The sequence below is a fragment of the Chiloscyllium plagiosum genome, unplaced genomic scaffold (genome assembly GCF_037043375.1).
Source record: "Chiloscyllium plagiosum isolate Xiang-an unplaced genomic scaffold, Cpla_swu_hap1 HiC_scaffold_21, whole genome shotgun sequence".
Classification (NCBI taxonomy): domain Eukaryota; kingdom Metazoa; phylum Chordata; class Chondrichthyes; order Orectolobiformes; family Hemiscylliidae; genus Chiloscyllium; species Chiloscyllium plagiosum.
Window position 1 is genome coordinate 71,642,136 of NW_028270159.1, and position 15,968 is coordinate 71,658,103.

Consider the following 15,968-nt stretch of genomic DNA (forward strand, 5'->3'; position numbering starts at 1 on the left):
AATGGAAGGAAAATACACTTGCTTGTTGGAAAAAAGAATTCTTGACTGTCGAATATATTCTAGAAAATAATAATCTGATATTAGAGCAGTACATGGTCAGGGGCTGGGCCGCAGTGAAAAACTCATTTACAAATGGTCTATAAAAGTAATAATACAGTAGTAAACAGACCAAAAATACACCCATGGTTGGAGACTGAGGAAGCTAGATATTGACAAAGTGGCCATGAGGGAGCCCAGAGGTGAATCAGAGCAGTATTGGCTGCTGTGATCACAATGACTCTAAACTGGAGAAAGGCTGCACATGCGCCTGGCTGCACCTTGCCCCCTACAAAGATGGCGGTCGCGCACGTGTCCAGTGAATCGTTGCCCCAAATAAAGATGGCGGCACTCACTCAGGCCTGCAGCCGCGCTGAGGCCATTCCTCATTTACTGCAAACACGGGCCTGGGACGTTCAAATTTGTGTTTTCCGACGTGCACAATTTGTTTGTAAAACCTCTCCGCTCATAGCAACACAGTTTTTCTCCGGTTTCCCTGTTTATTTCTTTCCTTACCGTATCCTTTCTCTCCATAACTTCCCGAACATTCATTACAGTTACTCTGCGCCGCGCGCGTGGGTGATCACATGGTTTAGCTTAGCTCCGCCCTTCATTCACTGATTGGTTGGAGGACTAACATCCCGCTCGGTCCTCCAGCTCCGCCCACCGTCCTTTCATTGGTCCGGTGCTGACATCAATCACCCGCGGATCATTTTGTTGGCTACAGCATGCGCAGTGCGTCCTGCTTTAGCTGATATGTTGGGTCATGTGATGGGAGAGTTTTCTGAGGGTAAGAATTCCCTTTGGGTGAGCTCTGCAGTAGATTCCCTTTATTCATGGAGGGAATTGCCTTCCTACTCATGGCTGCATAGCTGTGATTGATGAATCAATGCCATCTGAATCAGTACATAAACACCACTTTTTCACAACATCTGAGATCTTTAGCACATTGTATCACGTTCTGCTTTGGAAACCAAAAAAAAACACATGAAATGGAGCCTCAAGGAATCGGAGCAGGAGTAGGGCATTCATTCCCTTCAGATTGTTCCCCCATTCTATCAGATCATGGCTGGGCCAACCCAGACCTCAACACCTCTTTTATGCTTGATCCGCATAGCCCTCAACTGCTCAATATTTCAAAAATCTATCTGCCCTCTTTTAAAATAATTTGAGATAGTAGGGAATCTGTGATTCTATGTGGAAATGGGCCCTCCAGCCCAACAAGCCAGAACAACCCTCCGAAGAGTAACTGAACCATTCCCCTCCCACATTTAACTTTCACAATTGTTTGGGCGAGAAAATTCTAGCCATTCACTGAGAGAAAAAATTCTTTACTTTTTCTAAAATGAATGTTCCCTTATGTAATGTCACCTGGTTTGAAACTTCACTGGTGTTAGAAGATCTAGTCAACATCTACCCTGTCAAGCTCCTCAGAATCTTGTTTCCATAAGATCACCCCTGCTTATCTATTCTTGATAGGTCAACCCTTTTGTCCTCGAAGCAGCCAAGTGAATCTTTTTTGAATGGTCACCGATGTTGGTTTATCCTTTATTAAATATGGGAGCTAACACTGTATACAGCACTGCAAGTGAGGACTCAGCAACAGCCAGTGTGGCTAACCAATCCTCCATCAATGCTAACACATTATGCCGATAGCATGAGCTCCTTAGTTTTGCAATTAACTTTTATGTAAGCACCTTATCCTTTGCATTTTAAAAATCCAAATACAGAACATCATTGGATTGCCCTTTATCAGCCCTGCTTGTTATCTCCTCAAGGAACTGTCGCAAATTTGTCAAATATAGTTTCTCTTTTACAAAACCCAGTCTACCATGTTTAATGATGAGCTTTTTTAAATGTCCTGCAATTTCTTACTTTAATATTCTACTCTGTAGGTTCTTTCAGTAGATTTGCTAAGTATGATTCCCCTCTCTTAAATCCATGCGGACTCTGTCCAATCCTGTCACTGTTCAGTAAGAAACTTGACTGTACTCCAATGTAGTTAGTAAATGTATCTGTATTAATTTTTAAAAATTGACTATTATAAATGCTGGACCCATGCAATATCAATGAATTCGTGACTCTGAATTTGGGTTATAATGTTTTTCTGTTAACTCCTTTTTGTACTGTGTTATGCAGACAGCACCAAGTGATCACTCTTAATTGTAAGTATTGTTGAAAATAATATATTTTAAAAATGACATCCCAAAATGCTGCCTCATTATTGTGCAAGGAGGATTTTGCATCCAATAGTTTGCAGATAAAATTGAACAGATTTTTGCTGCAATTTGGCCAGACTGCAGGTTACACCAAAGTGGCAACTCTGCTCTCAAATTCTTACTTGACACTGCCCAAGGCGAGTAAGAGTAATAAAAAGATGGGGTACTGGGCTAACGGTCGGATATTTGGTAGTGTGGATGAGCAGAGGGATCTTGGTGTCCATGTACACAAATCTTTGAAAGTTGCCACCCAGGTAAATAGTGCGGTGAAGAAGGCATATGGCGTACTGGCTTTTATTGGTAGAGGAATTGAGTTCCGGAGTACTGAGGTCATGTTGCAGTTGTATAAGACTCTGGTGCGGTCGCATCTGGAGTATTGTGTGCAGTTTTGGTCGCCATACTATAGGAAGGATGTGGAGGCACTGGAACGGGTGCAGAGGAGGTTTACCAGGATGTTGCCTGGTATGGAAGGAAGATCGTATTAGGAAAGACTGAGACACTTGGGGCTGTTTTCATTAGAGAAAAGAACGTTTAGGGGTGACTTGATTGAGGTGTACAAGATGATTAGGGGGTTAGATAGGGTTGACAGTGTGAACCTTTTCCCGCGTATGGAGTCGGGTATTACAAGGGGGCATAGCTTTAAATTAAGGGGGGATAGATATAGGATTGAAGTTAGGGGTAGGTTCTTCACTCAGCGAGTCGTAAGTTCATGGAATGCCCTGCCAGTAGCAGTGGTGGACTCTCCCTCTTTATGGGCATTTAAGCGGGCATTGGATAGGTATATGGAGGATAGTGGGTTAGTATAGGTTAGGTGGGCTTGGATCGGCGCAACATCGAGGGCCAAAGGGTCTGTACTGCGCTGTATTCTTCTATGTTCTATGTTCTATGTTCTATTATTGAGGGAGCACTTTCTGACATACTGAGGAAGCACTAGCTGAGGTTTTGAGTGGGTACTATCTGAGGTACTGAGGGAGCACTTTCTGAGGAATTGAGGAAGCACTTTCTGAGGTACTGCGGGAGCACTATATGAGGTATTGAGCGAGCACTTTCATAGGTTTTGAGGGAGAACTATCTGAGGAATTGAAGGAGAACTATCTTAGGTATTGAGGGAGCCCTCTCTAAGGTTTTGATGGAGCACTTTCTGAGGTATTGAGGTAGCACTTTCTGAGGTATTGAGGAAGCACTTTCTGAGGTACTGATGGAGCACATTCTGAGGTATTGAGGGAGCACTTTCTGCAGTACTGATGGAACACTCTCTGAGGTATTGAGGGATCACTTTCGAGGTATTGAGGGAGAACTACCTGAGGTATTCAGGGAGCACTTTCTGAGGTACTGAGGAAGCACTATCTGAGGTACTGAGGGAGAACTATCTGAGGTACTGAGGGAGCACTTTCTGAAGTACTGAGGGAGCACTTTCTGAAGTATTGAGGGAGCACTATCTGAGGTGCTGAGGGAGCACTTTCTGAGGTATTGAGAAAGCACTTTCTGAGGTATTGAGGAAGCACTTTCTGAGGTATTGAGGGAGCACTATCTGAGGTATTAAGGAACCAATTTCTGAGGTATTGAGGGAGCACTTTCTGAGTTATTGAGGAAACACTTTCTGAGGTACTGAGGGAGAACTATCTGATGTACTGAGGGAGCACTTTCTGAGGAATTGAGGAAGCACTTTCTGAGGTACTGCGGGAGCACTATCTGAGGTATTGAGCGAGAACTATCTGAGGTATTGTGTGAGCACTATCTGAGGCATTGAGGGAGATCTATCTGAGGTATTGAGGGAGCACTGTCAGAGGTATTGAGGGAGACCTATCTGAGGTATTGAGCGAGCACTTTCAGAGGTTTTGAGGGAGAACAATCTGAGGAATTGAAGGAGAACTATCTTAGGTATTGAGGGAGACCTCTCTGAGGTTTTGATGGAGCACTTTCTGAGGTATTGAGGTAGCACTTTCTGAGGTATTGAGGAAGCACTTTCTGAGGTACTGATGGAGCACATTCTGAGGTATTGAGGGAGCACTTTCTGCAGTACTGATGGAACACTCTCTGAGGTATTGAGGGAGCACTTTCGAGGTATTGAGGGAGAACTACCTGAGGTATTGAGGGAGCACTTTCTGAGGTACTGAGGGAGAACTATCTGAGGTACTGAGGGAGCACTTTCTGAAATATTGAGGGAGCACTTTCTGAAGTATTGAGGGAGCACTATCTGAGGTGCTGAGGGAGCACTTTCTGAGGTATTGAGAAAGCACTTTCTGAGGTATTTAGGAAGCACTTTCTGAGGTATTGAGGGAGCACTATCTGAGGTATTAAGGAAGCAATTTCTGAGGTATTGAGGGAGCACTTTCTGAGTTATTGAGGAAAGACTTTCTGAGGTACTGAGGGAGAACTATCTGAGGTACTGAGGGAGCAAGTGCTGAGGTATTGAGGGAGCACAATCTGAGGTTCTGAGGGAGAACTATCTGAGGTACTGATGGAGCACTTCCTGAGGTATTGAGGGAGCACTATCTGAGGTACTGAAGGAGCACTTTCTGAGGTACAGAGGAAGCACTTTCTGAGGTATTGAGGGAGCACTATCTGAGGTATTGAGGGAGCACGAACTGAGGTACTGAGGGAGCACTTTCTGAGGTATTGAGTGAGCACTATCTGAAATACTGAGGGAGCACTTTCTGAGGTATTGAGGAAGCACTATCTGAAATACTGAGGGAGCACTTTCTGAGGTATTGAGGAAGCACTCTCTGAGGTACTGAGGGAGAACTATCTGTGGTATTGATGGAGCACTGTCTGGGGTATTGAGAAAGCAATTTCTAAGGTACTGAGGGAGCACTTTCTGAGGTACTGAGGGAGCACTATCTGAGGTACTGAGGGAACAACTTCTGAGGTATTGAGGAAGCACTTTCTGAGGTTTTGAGGGAGAACTATCTGAGGTATTGATGGAGAACTATCTTCGGTATTGAGGGAGCCCTCTCTGAGGTATTGATGGAGCACCTTCTGAGATATTGAGGTGGCACTTTCTGAGGTACTGAGGAGACACTTTCTGAGGTATTGAGGGAACACTATCTGACGTACTGAGGAAGCACTATCAGAGGTACTGATGGAGCACTTTCTGAGGTATTGAGGGAGCACTATCTGAGGTACTGATGGAACACTATCTGAGGTATTGAGGAAGCACTTTCTGAGGTATTGAGGGAGCACTTTCTGAGGTACTGCGGGAGCACTCTCTGAGGTATTAAGGGAGAACTATCTGAGGTACTAAGGGAGAATTATCTGAGGTACTGTGGGAGAACGATCTGAGGTACTAAGGGAGCACTTTCTGAGGTATTTTGGGAGCACTTTCTGAGGTACCGAGTGAGAACTATCTGTGGTACTGAGGGAGAACTATCTGAGGTACTGAGGGAGCAGTTTCTGAGGTATTGAGGGAGCACTTTCTGACGTACTGAGAAAGCACTAGCTGAGGTTTTGAGTGAGAATTATCTGAGGTACTGAGGGAGAACTATCTGAGGTACTAAGGGAGCACTTTCTGAGGTATTGAGGGAGCACTATCTGAGGTACTGATGGAACACTATCTGAGGTATTGAGGAAGCACTTTCTGAGGTATTGAGAGAGCACTTTCTGAGGTACTGCGGGAGCACTCTCTGAGGTATTAAGGGAGAACTATCTGAGGTACTGAGGGAGAATTATCTGAGGTACTGTGGGAGAACGATCTGAGGTACTAAGGGAGGACGTTCTGAGGTATTTCGGGAGCACTTTCTGAGGTACCGAGTGAGAACTGTCTGAGGTACTGAGGGAGAACTATCTGAGGTACTGAGGGAGCAGTTTCTGAGGTATTGAGGGAGCACTTTCTGACGTACTGAGAAAGCACTAGCTGAGGTTTTGAGTGAGAATTATCTGAGGTACTGAGGTAGAACTATCTGAGGTACTAAGGGAGCACTTTCTGAGGTATTGAGGGAGCACTTTCTGAGGTACTGGGGGAGAACTATCTGAGGTATGAAGGGAGAACTATCGGAGGTATTGTCAGATCACTATCTGAGGCATTGAGGGAGAACTATCTGAGGTATTGAGGGAGCACTTTCAGAGGTATTGAGGGAGAACTTTCTGAGGTATTGGGGGAGCACTTTCTGAGTTTTTGAGGAAACACTTTCTGAGGTACTGAGGGAGAACTATCTGAGGTGCTGAGGGAGCAAGTGCTGAGGTTTTGAGGGAGCACTATCTGAGGTACTGAGGGAGAACTATCTGAGGTACTGAAGGAGCACTTTCTGAAGTACAGAGGAAGCACTTTCTGAGGTATTGAGGGAGCACTATCTGAGGTATTGAGGAAGCACTTTCTGAGGTATTGAGGGAGCACTTACTGAGGTACTGAGGAAGCACTTTCTGAGGTATTGAGGGAGCACTTTCTGAGGTACTGAGGGAGCACTTTCTGAGGTATTGAGGAAGCACTTTCTGATGTATTGAGGGAGCACTTTCTGAAGAACTGAGGGAGCACTTTCTGAGGTATTGAGTGAGCACTATCTGAAGTACTGAGGGAGCACTTTCTGAGGTATTGAGGAAGCACTCTCTGAGGTACTGAGGGAGAACTATCTGTGGTATTGATGGAGCACTTTCTGGGGTATTGAGAAAGCACTTTCTGAGTACTGAGGGAGCACTTTCTGAGGTATTGAGGGAGCACGATCTGAGGTACTGAGGGAACAACTTCTGAGGTATTGAGGAAGCACTCTCTGAGGTACTGAGGGAGAACTATCTGAGGTACTGAGGAAGAACTATCAGAGGTACTGAGGGAGCACTTTCTGAGGTACTGAGTGAGAAATATCTGAGGTACTGAGGGAGAAATATCTGAGGTACTGAGGGAGCAGTTTCTGAGGCATTGAGGGAGCACTTTCTGAGGTACTGAGTGAGAAATATCTGAGGTACTGAGGGAGAAATATCTGAGGTACTGAGGGAGCACATTCTGAGGAATTGAGGGAGCACTTTCTTAAGTACTGCGGGAGCACTATCTGAGGTATTGAGGGAGAACTATCTGAGTATTGTGTGAGCACTCTCTGAGGCATTGAGGGAGAACTATCTGAGGTATTGAGGGAGGACTGTCAGAGGTTTTGAGGGAGAAGTATCTGAGGTATTGAGGGAGCCCTCTCTGAGGTATTGATGGAGCATATTCTGAGGTATTGAGGTAGCACTTTCTGAGGTACTGAAGAGACACTTTCTGAGGTATTGAGGGAGCACTATCTGACGTACTGAGGAAGCACTATCAGAGGTACTGATGGAGCACTTTCTGAGGTATTGAGGGAGCACTTTCTGAGGTACTGATGGAACACTCTCTGAGGTATTGAGGGAGCACTTTCGAGGTATTGAGGGAGAACTACCTGAGGTATTGAGGGAGCACTTTCTGAGGTACTGAGGACGCACTATCTGAGGTATTGAGGGAGCACCTTCTGAGGTACTGCGGAAGCACTTTCTGAGGTCCTGAGGGAGAACTATCTGAGCTACTGAGGGAGCACTTTCAGAGGTTTTGACGGAGAACTATCTGATGTATTGAAGGAGAACTATCTTACGTATTGAGGGAGCATTCTCTGAGGTATTGATGGAGCACTTTCTGAGGTATTGAGGGACCACTATCTGAGGTATTGAGGAAGCACTTTCTGAGGTATTGAGGGAGCACTTTTTGAGGTATTGAGGGAGCACTACCTGAGGTACTGAGAGAGCACATTCTGAGGTATTGAGGGAGCACTATCTGAGGTATTGAGGAAGCACTTTCTGAAGTATTAAGGAAGCACTTTCTGAGGTACTGAGGGAGCACTTTCTGAGGTATTGAGGGAGCACTTTCGGAGGTACAAAGGGAGGAAGTTCTGAAGTGTTGAGGAAGCACACTCTGAGGTACTGAGGGAGCAGTTTCTGAGGTATTGAGGGAGCACTTTCTGACGTACTGAGGAAGCAGTAGCTGAGGTTCTGAGTGAGTCCTATCTGAGGTACTGAGGGTGCACTTTCTGAGGTATTGAGGGAGCACTTTCTGAGGTACTAAGGGAGAACTATCTGAGGTATTGAGGGAGAACTATCTGAGGTATTGTGGGAGCACTATCTGAGGCATTGAGGGAGAACTATCTGAGGTTTTGAGGAGCACTATCTGAGGTACTGAGGGAGAACTATCTGAAGTTTTGAGGAGCACTATCTGAGGTATTGAGGGAGAACTATCTGAGGTATTGAGCGAGCAATTTCAGAGGTTTTGAGGGAGAACTATCTGATATATTGAAGGAGAACTATCTTATGTATTGAGGGAGCATTCTCTGAGGTATTGATGGAGCACTTTCTGAGGTATTGTAGAAGCACTTTCTGAGGTACTGAGGGGATTCTTTCTGAGGTATTGAGGGAGCACTTTCTGAGGTATTGAGGGAGCACTTTCTGAGGTATTGAGGGACCACTATCTGAGGTAATGAGAAAGCACTTTCTAAGGTATTGAGGGAGCACTTTTTGAGGTATTGAGGGAGCTCTATCTGAGGTACTGAGGGAGCACATTCTGAGGTATTGAGGGAGCACTCTCTGAGTTATTGAGGAAGCACTTTCTAAGGTATTGAGGAAGCACTTTCTGAGGTACTGAGGGAACTCTTTCTGAGGTATTGAGGGAGCACTATCTGAGGTACTAAGGGAGGAAGATCTGAAGTATTGAGGAAGGACACTCTGAGGTCATGAGGAAGAGCTATCTGAGGTATTGATGGAGCACTTTCCGAGGTATTGAGGGAGCACTATCTGAGGCATTGAGGGAGAACTATCTGAGGTATTGATGGAGCACTTTCAGAGGTTTTGAGGGAGAACTATCTGAGGAATTGAAGGAGACCTATCTTATGTATTGAGGGAGCCCTCTCTGAGATTTTGATGGAGCACTTTCTGAGGTATTGAGGTCGCACTTTCTGAGGTATTGAGGAAGCACTTTCTGAGGTACTGATGGAGCACTTTCTGAGGTATTGAGGGAGCACTTTAACAGTATTGATGGAACACTCTCTGAGGTATTGAGGGAGCACTATCGAGGTATTGAGGGAGAACTACCTGAGGTATTGAAGGAGACCTATCTTATGTATTGAGGGAGCCCTCTCTGAGATTTTGATGGAGCACTTTCTGGGGTATTGAGAAAGCACTTTCTGAGTACTGAGGGAGCACTTTCTGAGGTATTGAGGGAGCACTATCTGAGGTACTGAGGGAACAACTTCTGAGGTATTGAGGAAGCACTCTCTGAGGTACTGAGGGAGAACTATCTGAGGTACTGAGGAAGAACTATCAGAGGTACTGAGGGAGCACTTTCTGAGGTACTGAGTGAGAAATATCTGAGGTACTGAGGGAGAAATATCTGAGGTACTGAGGGAGCAGTTTCTGAGGCATTGAGAGAGCACTTTCTGACGTACTGAGGAAGCACTAGCTGAGGTTTTGAGTGAGTACTATCTGAGGTACTGAGGGAGCACATTCTGAGGAATTGAGGGAGCACTTTCTGAAGTACTGCGGGAGCACTATCTGAGGTATTGAGGGAGAACTATCTGAGGTATTGAGGGAGGACTGTCAGAGGTTTTGAGGGAGAAGTATCTGAGGTATTGAGGGAGCCCTCTCTGAGGTATTGATGGAGCACTTTCTGAGGTATTGAGGTAGCACTTTCTGAGGTACTGAAGAGACACTTTCTGAGGTATTGAGGGAGCACTATCTGACGTACTGAGGAAGCACTATCAGAGGTACTGATGGAGCACTTTCTGAGGTATTGAGGGAGCACTTTCTGAGGTACTGATGGAACACTCTCTGAGGTATTGAGGGAGCACTTTCGAGGTATTGAGGGAGAACTACCTGAGGTATTGAGGGAGCACTTTCTGAGGTACTGAGGACGCACTATCTGAGGTATTGAGGGAGCACCTTCTGAGGTACTGCGGAAGCACTTTCTGAGGTCCTGAGGGAGAACTATCTGAGGTACTGAGGGAGCACTTTCAGAGGTTTTGAGGGAGAACTATCTGATGTGTTGAAGGAGAACTATCTTACGTATTGAGGGAGCATTCTCTGAGGTATTGATGGAGCACTTTCTGAGGTATTGAGGTAGCACTTTCTGTGGTACTGAGGGGATACTTTCAGAGGTATTGCGGGAGCACTTTCTGAGGTACTGAGGGAGCAGTTTCTGAGGTATTGAGGGAGCACTTTCTGAGGTATTGAGGGAGCACTTTCGGAGGTACAAAGGGAGGAAGTTCTGAAGTGTTGAGGAAGCACACTCTGAGGTACTGAGGGAGCAGTTTCTGAGGTATTGAGGGAGCACTTTCTGACGTACTGAGGAAGCAGTAGCTGAGGTTCTGAGTGAGTCCTATCTGAGGTACTGAGGGTGCACTTTCTGAGGTATTGAGGGAGCACTTTCTGAGGTACTAAGGGAGAACTATCTGAGGTATTGAGGGAGAACTATCTGAGGTATTGTGGGAGCACTATCTGAGGCATTGAGGGAGAACTATCTGAGGTTTTGAGGAGCACTATCTGAGGTACTGAGGGAGAACTATCTGAAGTTTTGAGGAGCACTATCTGAGGTATTGAGGGAGAACTATCTGAGGTATTGAGCGAGCAATTTCAGAGGTTTTGAGGGAGAACTATCTGATATATTGAAGGAGAACTATCTTATGTATTGAGGGAGCATTCTCTGAGGTATTGATGGAGCACTTTCTGAGGTATTGTAGAAGCACTTTCTGAGGTACTGAGGGGATTCTTTCTGAGGTATTGAGGGAGCACTTTCTGAGGTATTGAGGGAGCACTTTCTGAGGTATTGAGGGACCACTATCTGAGGTAATGAGAAAGCACTTTCTAAGGTATTGAGGGAGCACTTTTTGAGGTATTGAGGGAGCTCTATCTGAGGTACTGAGGGAGCACATTCTGAGGTATTGAGGGAGCACTCTCTGAGTTATTGAGGAAGCACTTTCTAAGGTATTGAGGAAGCACTTTCTGAGGTACTGAGGGAACTCTTTCTGAGGTATTGAGGGAGCACTATCTGAGGTACTAAGGGAGGAAGATCTGAAGTATTGAGGAAGGACACTCTGAGGTCATGAGGAAGAGCTATCTGAGGTATTGATGGAGCACTTTCCGAGGTATTGAGGGAGCACTATCTGAGGCATTGAGGGAGAACTATCTGAGGTATTGATGGAGCACTTTCAGAGGTTTTGAGGGAGAACTATCTGAGGAATTGAAGGAGACCTATCTTATGTATTGAGGGAGCCCTCTCTGAGATTTTGATGGAGCACTTTCTGAGGTATTGAGGTCGCACTTTCTGAGGTATTGAGGAAGCACTTTCTGAGGTACTGATGGAGCACTTTCTGAGGTATTGAGGGAGCACTTTAACAGTATTGATGGAACACTCTCTGAGGTATTGAGGGAGCACTATCGAGGTATTGAGGGAGAACTACCTGAGGTATTGAAGGAGACCTATCTTATGTATTGAGGGAGCCCTCTCTGAGATTTTGATGGAGCACTTTCTGGGGTATTGAGAAAGCACTTTCTGAGTACTGAGGGAGCACTTTCTGAGGTATTGAGGGAGCACTATCTGAGGTACTGAGGGAACAACTTCTGAGGTATTGAGGAAGCACTCTCTGAGGTACTGAGGGAGAACTATCTGAGGTACTGAGGAAGAACTATCAGAGGTACTGAGGGAGCACTTTCTGAGGTACTGAGTGAGAAATATCTGAGGTACTGAGGGAGAAATATCTGAGGTACTGAGGGAGCAGTTTCTGAGGCATTGAGAGAGCACTTTCTGACGTACTGAGGAAGCACTAGCTGAGGTTTTGAGTGAGTACTATCTGAGGTACTGAGGGAGCACATTCTGAGGAATTGAGGGAGCACTTTCTGAAGTACTGCGGGAGCACTATCTGAGGTATTGAGGGAGAACTATCTGAGGTATTGAGGGAGGACTGTCAGAGGTTTTGAGGGAGAAGTATCTGAGGTATTGAGGGAGCCCTCTCTGAGGTATTGATGGAGCACTTTCTGAGGTATTGAGGTAGCACTTTCTGAGGTACTGAAGAGACACTTTCTGAGGTATTGAGGGAGCACTATCTGACGTACTGAGGAAGCACTATCAGAGGTACTGATGGAGCACTTTCTGAGGTATTGAGGGAGCACTTTCTGAGGTACTGATGGAACACTCTCTGAGGTATTGAGGGAGCACTTTCGAGGTATTGAGGGAGAACTACCTGAGGTATTGAGGGAGCACTTTCTGAGGTACTGAGGACGCACTATCTGAGGTATTGAGGGAGCACCTTCTGAGGTACTGCGGAAGCACTTTCTGAGGTCCTGAGGGAGAACTATCTGAGGTACTGAGGGAGCACTTTCAGAGGTTTTGAGGGAGAACTATCTGATGTGTTGAAGGAGAACTATCTTACGTATTGAGGGAGCATTCTCTGAGGTATTGATGGAGCACTTTCTGAGGTATTGAGGTAGCACTTTCTGAGGTACTGAGGGGATACTTTCAGAGGTATTGCGGGAGCACTTTCTGAGGTACTGAGGGAGCAGTTTCTGAGGTATTGAGGGAGCACTTTCTGACGTACTGAGGAAGCAGTAGCTGAGGTTCTGAGTGAGTCCTATCTGAGGTACTGAGGATGCACTTTCTGAGGTATTGAGGGAGCACTTTCTGAGGTACTAAGGGAGAACTATCTGAGGTATTGAGGGAGAACTATCTGAGGTATTGTGGGAGCACTATCTGAGGCATTGAGGGAGAACTATCTGAGGTTTTGAGGAGCACTATCTGAGGTACTGAGGGAGAACTATCTGAAGTTTTGAGGAGCACTATCTGAGGTATTGAGGGAGAACTATCTGAGGTATTGAGCGAGCAATTTCAGAGGTTTTGAGGGAGAACTATCTGATATATTGAAGGAGAACTATCTTATGTATTGAGGGAGCATTCTCTGAGGTATTGATGGAGCACTTTCTGAGGTATTGTAGAAGCACTTTCTGAGGTACTGAGGGGATTCTTTCTGAGGTATTGAGGGAGCACTTTCTGAGGTATTGAGGGAGCACTTTCTGAGGTATTGAGGGACCACTATCTGAGGTAATGAGAAAGCACTTTCTAAGGTATTGAGGGAGCACTTTTTGAGGTATTGAGGGAGCTCTATCTGAGGTACTGAGGGAGCACATTCTGAGGTATTGAGGGAGCACTCTCTGAGTTATTGAGGAAGCACTTTCTAAGGTATTGAGGAAGCACTTTCTGAGGTACTGAGGGAACTCTTTCTGAGGTATTGAGGGAGCACTATCTGAGGTACTAAGGGAGGAAGATCTGAAGTATTGAGGAAGGACACTCTGAGGTCATGAGGAAGAGCTATCTGAGGTATTGATGGAGCACTTTCCGAGGTATTGAGGGAGCACTATCTGAGGTACTGAGGGAGCACTTTCTGAGGTATTGAGGAAGCACTTTCTGAGATATTGAGGGAACACAATCTGATGTATTGAAGAAGCACTTTATGAGGTATTGAGGAATCACTTTCTGAGGTATTGAGGGAGCACTATCTGAGGTACTGAGGGAAAACTATCTGTGGTCTTGATGGAGCACTTTCTGAGGGATTGTGGAAGCACTTTCTGAGGTACTGAGGGAGCACTTTCTGAGGTGTTGAGGGAGAACTATCTGAGGTACTGAGGGAACAAGTTCTGAGGTATTGAGGAAGCACTCTCTGAGATACTGAGGGAGAACTATCTCAGGCATTGAGGGAGCAATATCTGAGGTACTGAGGGAGCACTTTCTGAGGTATTTAGGGTGCACTTTCTGAGTTACTGAGTGAGAACTATCTGAGGTACTGAGGGAAAAATATCTGAGGTACTGAGGGAGCAGTTTCTGAGGTATTGAGGGAGCACTTTCTGACGTACTGAGGAAGCACTAGCTGAGGTTCTGAGTGAGTACTATCTGAGGTACTGAGGGAGCACATTCTGAGGAATTGAGGGAGCACTTTCTGAGGTACTGCGGGAGCACTATCTGAGGTATTGAGGGAGAACTATCTGAGTATTGTGTGAGCACTATCTGAGGCATTGAGGGAGAACTATCTGAGTTATTGAGGAAGCACTTTCTAAGGTATTGAGGGAGCACTATCTGAGGTACTAAGGGAGGAAGATCTGAAGTATTGAGGAAGGACACTCTGAGGTCATGAGGAAGAGCTATCTGAGGTATTGATGGAGCACTCTCCGAGGTATTGAGGGAGCACTATCTGAGGTACTGAGGGAGCACTTTCTGAGGTATTGAGGAAGCACTTTCTGAGATATTGAGGGAACACAATCTGATGTATTGAGGAAGCACTTTATGAGGTATTGAGGAAGCACTTTCTGAGGTTTTGAGGGAGCACGATCTGAGGTACTGAGGAAAAACTATCTGTGGTCTTGATGGAGCACTTTCTGAGGGATTGAGGAAGCACTTTCTGAGGTACTGAGGGAGCACTTTCTGAGGTGTTGAGGGAGAACTATCTGAGGTACTGAGGGAACAAGTTCTGAGGTATTGAGGAAGCACTCTCTGAGGTACTGAGGGCGAACTATCTCAGGCATTGTGGGAGCAATATCTGAGGTACTGAGGGAGCACTTTCTGAGGTATTTTGGGGGGCACTTTCTGAGGTACTGAGTGAGAACTATCTGAGGTACTGAGGGAGAAATATCTGAGGTACTGAGGGAGCAGTTTCTGTTTGTCATTTTTATAAATGACCTGGAAGAGGGGTTAGAAGGTTGGGTGAGCAAGTTTGCGGATGATACGAAAGTCGGAGGTGTTGTTGACAGTGAGGAAGGATGTGGCAGGTTACAGCAGGATATAGAGAAGCTGCAGAGCTGGGCAGAAAGGTGGCAAATGGAATTCAATGTAGCTAAGTGTGAGGTGATTCACTTTGGGAAGAATAACAAAAAGATGGGGTACTGGGCTAATGGTCGGATACTTGGTAGTGTGGATGAGCAGAGGGATCTTGGTGTCCATGTACACAGATCTCTGAAAGTTGTCACCCAGGTAAATAGTGCGGTGAGGAAGGCATATGGCATACTGGCTTTTATTGGTAGAGGAATTGAGTTCCGGAGTCCTGAGGTCATGATGCAGTTGTATAAGACTCTGGTGCGGCCGCATCTGGAATATTGTGTGCAGTTTTGGTCGCCATACTATAGGAAGGATGTGGAGGCACTGGAACGGGTGCAGAGGAGGTTTACCTAGTATGGAAGGAAGATCGTATGAGGAAAAACTGAGACACTTGGGGCTGTTTTCATTAGAGAAAAGAAGGTTTCGGGGTGACTTGATTGAGGTGTACAAGATGATTAGGGGGTTAGATAGGGTTGACAGTGTGAACCTTTTCCCGCGTATGGAGTCGGGTATTACAAGGGGGCATAGCTTTAAATTAAGGGGGGGTAGATATCGGACTGAAGTTAGGGGTAGGTTCTTCACTCAGCGAGTCGTAAGTTCATGGAATGCCCTGCCAGTAGCAGTGGTGGACTCTCCCTCTTTATGGGCATTTAAGCGGGCATTGGATAGGTATATGGAGGATAGTGGATTAGTATAGGTTAGGTGGGCTTGGATCGGCGCAACATCGAGGGCCAAAGGGCCTGTACTGCGCTGTATTCTTCTATGTTCTATGTTCTGTGTTCTATTATTGAGGGAGCACTTTCTGACATACTGAGGAAGCACTAGCTGAGGTTCTGAGTGAGTACTATCTGAGGTACTGAGGGAGCACTTTCTGAGGAATTGAGGGAGCACTTTCTGAGGTACTGCGGGAGCACTATCTGAGGTATTGAGCG

The 15,968-nt window shown here is 45.8% G+C and overlaps 1 long non-coding RNA gene across 5 annotated transcripts in view; it reads left to right on the top strand.

The window, feature by feature from the left end:
* The window catches only part of LOC148146308 (uncharacterized), a 979,539-nt gene that overhangs the window by 172,680 nt on the left and 790,891 nt on the right, over positions 1 to 15,968 (top strand). The gene's annotated exons all lie outside the window — the stretch shown is intronic.